This window comes from Peromyscus leucopus, chromosome 8b (assembly GCF_004664715.2).
Source record: "Peromyscus leucopus breed LL Stock chromosome 8b, UCI_PerLeu_2.1, whole genome shotgun sequence".
Taxonomy (NCBI): domain Eukaryota; kingdom Metazoa; phylum Chordata; class Mammalia; order Rodentia; family Cricetidae; genus Peromyscus; species Peromyscus leucopus.
Window position 1 is genome coordinate 83,908,370 of NC_051086.1, and position 8,134 is coordinate 83,916,503.

The 8,134-nt window shown below is 45.4% G+C and overlaps 1 long non-coding RNA gene across 1 annotated transcript; it reads left to right on the top strand.

The window, feature by feature from the left end:
• Positions 1-2,671: 2,671 nt before the first annotated feature.
• LOC119086931 lies at positions 2,672-5,892 on the top strand. Its single transcript, XR_005090331.1, has 2 exons — positions 2,672-4,483; positions 5,522-5,892. It is a non-coding gene; the product is annotated as an uncharacterized LOC119086931 (long non-coding RNA).
• Positions 5,893-8,134: the final 2,242 nt, after the last annotated feature.

An 8,134-nucleotide genomic window follows, 5' to 3' on the forward strand; every position in this document is an offset into this window, starting at 1 on the left:
AAATAAAGGGCAGGCATCGCTCTTCCTGCAGGCTTCTGCCTCTGTTAAGTGAATAGGTGATTCAGAAAGAATAGTGACAGTGTGACACTTAATGGGATAACCAAGACAGGTACTCAGTGACCAGAGAGCAGCTGAGTGTAAACACACTGGACAAGGGGAAGTTTAGATCCTCGATGGAGAGAGGCAGGACAATGATGCCACGGGAGGGATGCTGTCATGAAACTTGAGAATGACACCAGTTTACAATTATAAATTGTTTGCTTTTGGCATTTCACATCTAATATTTTTGGTTATTTTAGGTAACTAAATTCAGGGAAAACGAACCACAAGTAAGGAAGGACTACTGTGTTCTTTGTCTTATCTGTTTGTTTATTTTGAGATTTTACTGTATCTAGAATCTTTATAAAGAAAGCCTGTTGGTTAATAAAGTAGCAGGGGAAACATAAAAATAGTTTCAGGGCAGAGAGAAAGAAGGGAAGGAGTTAGGAGAAGAAAGTAAAGGTAACAAGAAAAAGATGGGAAAAGGCTCCATGGGTAAAGCACTTGCCATGTACGCACAGGACCCGAGTCTAGACCCACGTAGAGCTGGGTGCAGAGGTGAATCTGTAACCATGGACCTGCTACAGAGAGATGGGAGGCGGAGACAAGAGAAATGCAGAGACCTCACGGTCCAGCATTCTGGTGTATGCAGCAGTGAACAACAGGAGACCCTGTCTCTAACACAGTGGAAGGCAAGGATTCCATGTGTGCAACATGGTAAAGACACACACACACACACACACACACACACACACACACACACACACACACACGATTAAGAAAGAAATTGCTAAGATAAGCAATGGGTTGGCTTTTGGTTGTAGGTACAGTTCGTCAGTTCTTCTGTTATATCCCTTGGGACTATTACTGCCTCAAGTCAAGTCGGCCTTGGATTCTTCAGACTCTTGAACAATTGGTGTAGTTTCAATGTTTGTTGAAAATTCATGTTGAAATTTCATACCCAGTGCAATAGTATTGAGAGCTGGGGTTCTTCTGGGGTGATTAAGCCATGAGGTCCTCTACCTTCCAGCATAGGATTGGTGTTCTTACAGAAGGGGTTGAGAGAGCGAGTTTGGCCCCATTTTGTGTTTCTATAACATTTACCCTGACACCAACTGAAAATGCAGCCATCTTGAAAGAGAGTAATTCCTCACCAGGCACAGACTCTGTTCGTCACCGGGCTTCTCTAATGAGAACTATTGGGGTCCAGCCCCTTGATAGCTTTCTCCCAGAGTTCCAGAAGGGACGCTGCTAGCGGCAGATTAATTAATCTGAGGGATTCTCGAATATCTATGCACATGGAACTCTTTAGTCCACTCTCTTCATTCTTCTGAGTCAGTTCCCTCTCTACACAGCTTCTTCTCTGCTCTCTTATTTAGCTCCTTTCTTACCTGATTTCTTTCTACATTTTTCTACTATTTCCTCTAAGTGCTATCTTAATTCCTTCATCTAGTCCTGCCCCATCTAGGTTCTCATAGCTAGATGCACCCGGTAATTGTTAAAGGGAGATCTGGAATTAGAGATAAAATTTGGAAAAGGAGAAAGTTAAGCTTAATTATCCCATTCACTTGACCTGGGCAATTGACAGTGTGAATCTTTACCTCCTCTGACAGATGGTCTATTCTTAAAAAGTCTGGGAAGTTTCTCAGATAAGATACTTTTGTCTGGAGATGGTTCTGGCCAGATGGTGCTAATGATGATAATTACAGAGAGGCTTGAAATTGGGGGTCTGGCTGTGTTGCTGCTTTAGCACAGTTGGGGAAGGTTGTCCAAATATTCCAATAGCATAGGGGAAATTGTGCCCAGTGAATGATCAACACATTGTTCTAGAAATGGAGAAGCTACAAGAGTATGCAAGAAATTAATGAAAACAGCTTAATATTCAAGAGCCAAATATCACCAAGATTCCTTGAACCTTGGCTTTAACTCTGGGGGGGGGGGCGTGCCTTGGCTTCTTCCAGGTATTAGCTTTTGCCATAGTCAGCTGAATTCCTACTTCATGTTTCTGTGGCTCCCAGCACGTCTCAGCCTCCATGACTGAAAGAAATGCATTTCCGTTGTTTCTAATTATCCATGTTAGAGTGCTTTCATCGCAGCACCGGAAACAGTCTAGGACATACCGTTTCTTTTGGTTCAGTCATGCTGCTAGGAGGATGTCCTGCTACCTGCAGGCTTGGTTTACCCCTTCCAGACTCGAAGGTTGGAAATGAAGTTCTGAGGTCCTGACTCGGGTTCAGCTTCATGAAAAAAGCCTGGAGTTTAGATTTAAGTCACCAAGGCTCCTGCATTAGCAGGATGCACCCTTTACTCTGATACAGTCTACTATAGAAGGGAGTTCAAACACCGTCTGTGCCATTGTTGCTACTCTGGATTCAGTTACTCCTCAGAGGCTCTTGCTTTTTGCTCTTTATAATATTCCAAATGGGACTTCAACTTCTTAAAATGAATTCAAGGTTTTATGAAAGTATATATTATATGCTGAACATACACCCATAGCCCCTCATCCTTCTTCCTCTCCCATTAGTCCTTTCTGTCTCCATAGACAGTTTACTTCTGCTCTCAAGCCATACATGCAAGCATGATTTTATGTATCTATATAAAATCTAGGACCCACAAATGAGAGAAAGCACATGGTATTTATCTTTCTGAGACTGACTTGACTCACTTAATTGGCTCATCTCCACCAGCTTCATCCATTTTCTCAAAAATGACATGTCTTCATGGCCGACAAATATTCCATTGTGTAGATATACCTGCACCACATCTTCTAAATCCATTCCCATTGGTAGGCTTCATAATCTAGCTGTTGTGAGTAGTGTGGACACTGATGTTCAAGTATCGCCATGCTGTGTTGACTTGGAGGCTTTTGGGTAAATACCCTGGGGTGGTACATTTGGGTCGTAGGGAAGATCTATTGCTAGCTGTTTGAGGAAGCGCCATACTGAGTTGCATAGTGGCTGGATTAGTTTATGTTCTCACCAGCAGCATCTAGGAGTTCTCTCTTCACAGCCTCAGAAGCATTTGTTGTTATTTATCTTCTTAATGGCCATCACTCTGATCAGAGGAAGATATAATCTCAGTGCCATTTTGATTTGTGTTTTTTTGATGACCATTGACTAACCTGGATTTTTTCCCCCTGGATTACACCAGGCTTTCATAATTACAGACAGAAGATGAGTTAGTCAGCTTTCAGAGTCTTAGCCATCTAAGAGATACACAGACAGTCCAAGAAACTGACAACAGAGACCAAGGCAGCAGGCCCAGAAGAGGGTTCTATGCCACAAGCATCCCCAAGCCATAAAATGGGTTGCTAACAGATCCCATTTATTCAGCACTCATGTTGGGTCTTGCCTGAGTAGTCAGTGAAAGCTCAGGTTGGGAAGAAAAGACTGATCCTTCCAGAAACAGACAAGGCTCATTATTGGTCTTTCGGCTTGGACTGGAGCATCAGGATAGTAATTTGGAGGTGACTGATCCTAAGCTCATCAAGATTGGCTACTGAGCAGATACAGTGGCAGCAAATTCAAGGGAGCCCCTTCAGTGACTCTTACTAGCATTGAGGGTTTCAGACATTCTAGTGCCACACAAACAAGTCCTAGACCCCAGATGCAGACCACAAAGCTGCAGTTTCCATGTAGATTGGCTTGAAGGGAGATCGGAGAGAAAGGAAGTGGAAGAGACAGCCTAATACAAAAAAAGTTTGTTTTTTGTTTTTTTCCTACAAAACATATTTTCTCTCAAAAGTAGTTAGTTGGCTTTCATTTTTAAATTTTATTTACGCAATTTTTGAAATTCTCTATCAAAGGTAGTTAGCCCAGCAAAGACTCTTATTTCCTGTGCCTTCTCCACCCACTTGGTACTGATCAACCAACTGCATCAGGTTGTGAAGCTGAGCTCCCACCAATGGGATGAGCCACAGTCAATCACCTATGTCAGGCATAAAAGACAGAAGCCAACTTGGCCAAAGTGTGCTTGCCAGCCAGGCCAGGGTCTTGGTGTAGCCTTTTAACACAAAGAATTGCCTGGCCAAGCTCCTTCAGCTTTGGTGGTGTGTTCCTCTGTCTGACAGGGAGATTGACGTGACTGTGTGTCTCCAGCACCTCCCTAGAGCACTGCTCAGCTCCGGACCCAGCGCCCGTCCTTCTCCCTCAGGACCACTAGCAACCCCTGTCTTCAAGGGCTGCTCCCGGGCTCCAGGTGTGGTGCTAAGTGCTTCATGCTTCGTCTTAGGCAGTTATGGATAGTTGCAATGTAAGCACTCTCATTCTCTTCTCTCTGGTGCAGAGACTGAGGTCACAGAAGTTGGCTATCTTGCCCAAGGTCAAGCAGCTGAAGATGGAGCTGGGATTCAGTTTCCTGGCACCTGGACTCCAGAATCTACTCTCTCGATCCCCTACTCTTGCTATTCAAAGTGCGGTCTCCTGGACAGGAACATTGGCAATGGGTATGTGGATCCTCCATCGTCTGGTAGTTTTCAGAAGATGCAGAATGACCAGGTTTGCACATAGAATCACAGAGTAGAGAGTGGTTATCTGAGGCTGGGGAGTGTGGGGGAAGGGTATAGGAAGCAATTGGTCAATGGGTACAGTTACAGTTAGACAAATGGGCTCCGGCGTTCTAGTGCACAGTAGGTGACTACAGTTAACATGACCATGTTGAATATTTTAGCATAGTAGAAAAGAAAAAAAATTAATGCTCTTACTATAAGAAAAAAAATTAATGCTCTTACTATAAGAAAATGGTCAATAGATGAGGTGGTCTGTATGCAAAATACCTGCATTTGATTATTCTCTCTCCCTCCCTCCCTCCCTCCCTCCCTCCCTCCCTCCCTCCCTCCCTCTCTCCCTCCGTGTGTGTGTGTGTGTGTGTGTGTGTGTGTGTGTGTGTACAATCTCAGGTGTTGGTTCCTGCCTTCCAAGACAAGACACTTTTGAGATTCTGTGTTTGTTTGCTGCTGAATACAGGAGGCTGGCTGGCCTGCTAGCTTCTGGGAATTCTCCTGTCTCTACCTACCACCTCCCCTTAGGAGCACATGGGTTCTGGGGATCCAAACTCAGATCCCTACACATGCTTGGCAAATATTGAACCCTGTGGGCCTGCATCAAAACATCAGTCACATTGTGCCCCATAGATATGAAAGATTGGCCTGTATCCCAAGCAAAAGCAAGTTTAAAGGAAGGAATGCCACATCTCCAGTTCCTCTGCCCCGCCCAGCACTGGAGGGGCACTTGATTCCTGTGTTTATTAAGCCTAGAGCAAGATCAGAGTGCCTCACATATGCTTCCCACTGCTCTTCCCTTCTTCCTCATCTACTCACCATCCATAATCACACCCTGGCGGCAAAGTGCTAGAGTGGTTGGGAACCAGGGAGTCCCAGAAGGGGTGGGGTGGGTATATGCCCAGCCTCTGGGTGAGGCCAATGCGCAGCTGGGGCCCATTACTTCTGCAAACCTGGAAATGACTTGTATCGCTTCTTCCCCAGGCTCACAACGTTTCCTGCTGTTAATGGGTCTGAGTGCTCCGCATTGTGATGTTTTTCCTCAGTGTTCCAATCATGATCAAAACGTAACTGCCTACCACTGACCTCTGGTTCTCAGGCACACTGACCAGTCCTTTCGGAAATGATATGGCACTTATCTGGCTGAGAATGAATATTCGGCTCCAGAATCAAAGAGCTCTGGTATTGGTGGAGGGTCCTAGGGGTCAGCTACTATCTTATCTCATGGCTCCTAAACCCAAGGTGCCATCTCTGGGTCTCCAAGGGCTCTCTTACAGTGTGTCCCTTCAGGCCTTTCTAGGTTCAGAGAATGGGACTCTGCTGGGATTAGTCTTTTAATAAACTTTCTATCAAAATTAACTTTCGTCATTCAGCCTGTGTCTGGACATCTCCCATGTCAGAGATCCCACTCCCTAGCCAGGGACCCAGGTTGAATAATAGGAAGATTTTTATAGTCCTGTGAGCTCTAGTGAGGCTGACCCTTGCCTCTCAGAAACATACACTGATCATCTGATTCACATGCTCTATAATGGCTACAATTTGGTACTTAAATGCCTCCAAAGGGCTTTTGGGAGGTGGCAGAACCCATAAAAGGCAGGGTGTGATAAGAGGAAACTAGACCACCAGAGTCATGCCCTTGTAGGAGATATGGGGATCTCAGCCTACCCTCTCTCACTCTGTTTCCTGGACACCATAAGGTGAACAGCTTTTGCTCTTCCATGGACTCCAGGCCATGATGTTCTGCCTCCCAGGCCCAAAACCAACAAAATAAATGCTTTATGTATATGATAGATAAAAAGGAAATGTATCATTAGGAACTGGGTCACTCTGCTCTGGTGACAGGACCTAATGTCCAAGCCAGAGATTCCAGAAAGCCAGCTATACAAGTCAGTCAACCCTCAAAGCTGAGAACTGGGGTGACTGATGGTATAAAACAAAGCCAAGGACTGGTGGGGGGGGTGGCTCGGTGGGCAAAGCACTTGCCAGGCAAGCATGAGGACCTGAGTGTGGATCCCCAGAACCCACACAAAGTCAGGCATGGTAGTGCCAGTCTGTAACCTCAGCACTCCTCTGGGGAGATGGGAGATGGAGACAGGAGAATCCCCAGAAATCTGTGAGCCTGCTGGCCTGGCATATATATCAGGGAACAAGTAAGGTGAACAGTGAAGACTGAAACCTGTAGATGTCTCTGCCGTCTACACATGCACCATAGCATGTATGCACCTGCACTCACACGTGAACACACACACACACACACACACACACACACACACACACACACACAGATTAAAGAAAAAAATAAAGGTTATAAGACAAGTGGGATGCCCCATCTCAAGCAGGGTGAGAGAAAAACTAGGGACAAATTCCCCCCAGCTCTGCCTTCTGTTCTGCTCAAGCCTTCAGTGGACTAGATGATGCTCCTTGACACTAAGGGCATATCTTTCTCCAAGCCCTCTGATTTGAATGCCAAGCTCATCCAGAAACATTCCATGGTCAACCCCTGGAACAGTATTTACTCTGAGAAACCAGTCAAATTCACATACGGGATTAACTATCCAAGAACCAAGGACAGGTGGCAGTGGGTTTCCAGTAGTCAGGAAGAGGTGTGAACAGGATGGATGTGCAGCTGAGAGCTGGGTCAGGTTCCCCGGGAGCTCTCTCTGTTCAGGAACATGTGCCGTAGCTCTCCTGTATGGAGTTCACTTATGGAGGTTACCTCTGTGTTGAAAATACTGTTGCAGCCGGGCGGTGGTGGCGCACGCCTTTAATCCCAGCACTCGGGAGGCAGAGCCAGGCGGATCTCTGTGAGTTCGAGGCCAGCCTGGTCTACCAAGTGAGTTCCAGGAAAGGCGCAAAGCTACACAGAGAAACCCTGTCTCGAAAAACCAAAAAAAAAAAAAAAAAAAAAAAAAAGAAAAGAAAAGAAAATACTGTTGCATCTGACTTGATCATGTGATGCCTGGCTACACTGATGTCCAGAAATTAAAAAGGATATCTCATAGAAATGGAAGCATAGACTATTTCTTCTTTGTGACCGGGTTATGTCACTAATATCTTTACAGTTTACCTGTTTGCAGCATGCATCAGCGCTTCATTCTGCTTTATGACTGAGTAATATTCCTTTTGTACAGATACGCCAAAGCTTACTCATTCATTCATCTGTTGAAAGACACGAGCTGTTTCCTTCATTTGACTCTCGTGGCTTGTGTCGCTATAAATATTCATGTGTGAGCTTTTGTGTAGCCATATATTTTCATTTTCCTGAGAATTGCCCCAGCTGTAGGTTTTTAAGGGACAACTGTGAGAGTCATTATGTACCCATCTTCCATGGTTCCCCAACAAGGCGAAACCTCAGTACCCAGGTTGTGAGCAGCTCAGTCATACAGTCTTGATTTGTGCTCCTTGTAGTGGGTAGCTGTTCCAGCTTTGACTTGGAAGTAGTACCCCTAGTGAGGCTTCTGGTAACTGTCACACCTACCTATGACTTGCCCCTGGGGCGGGCCCAAGACGGGAGCCCTTAAGACCTGAAATCCAGATGTGCCAGCTGTCTTTTTTCCTTGTTATCCTGGATGCTAGATGGTAGACCAAGTACAGTTC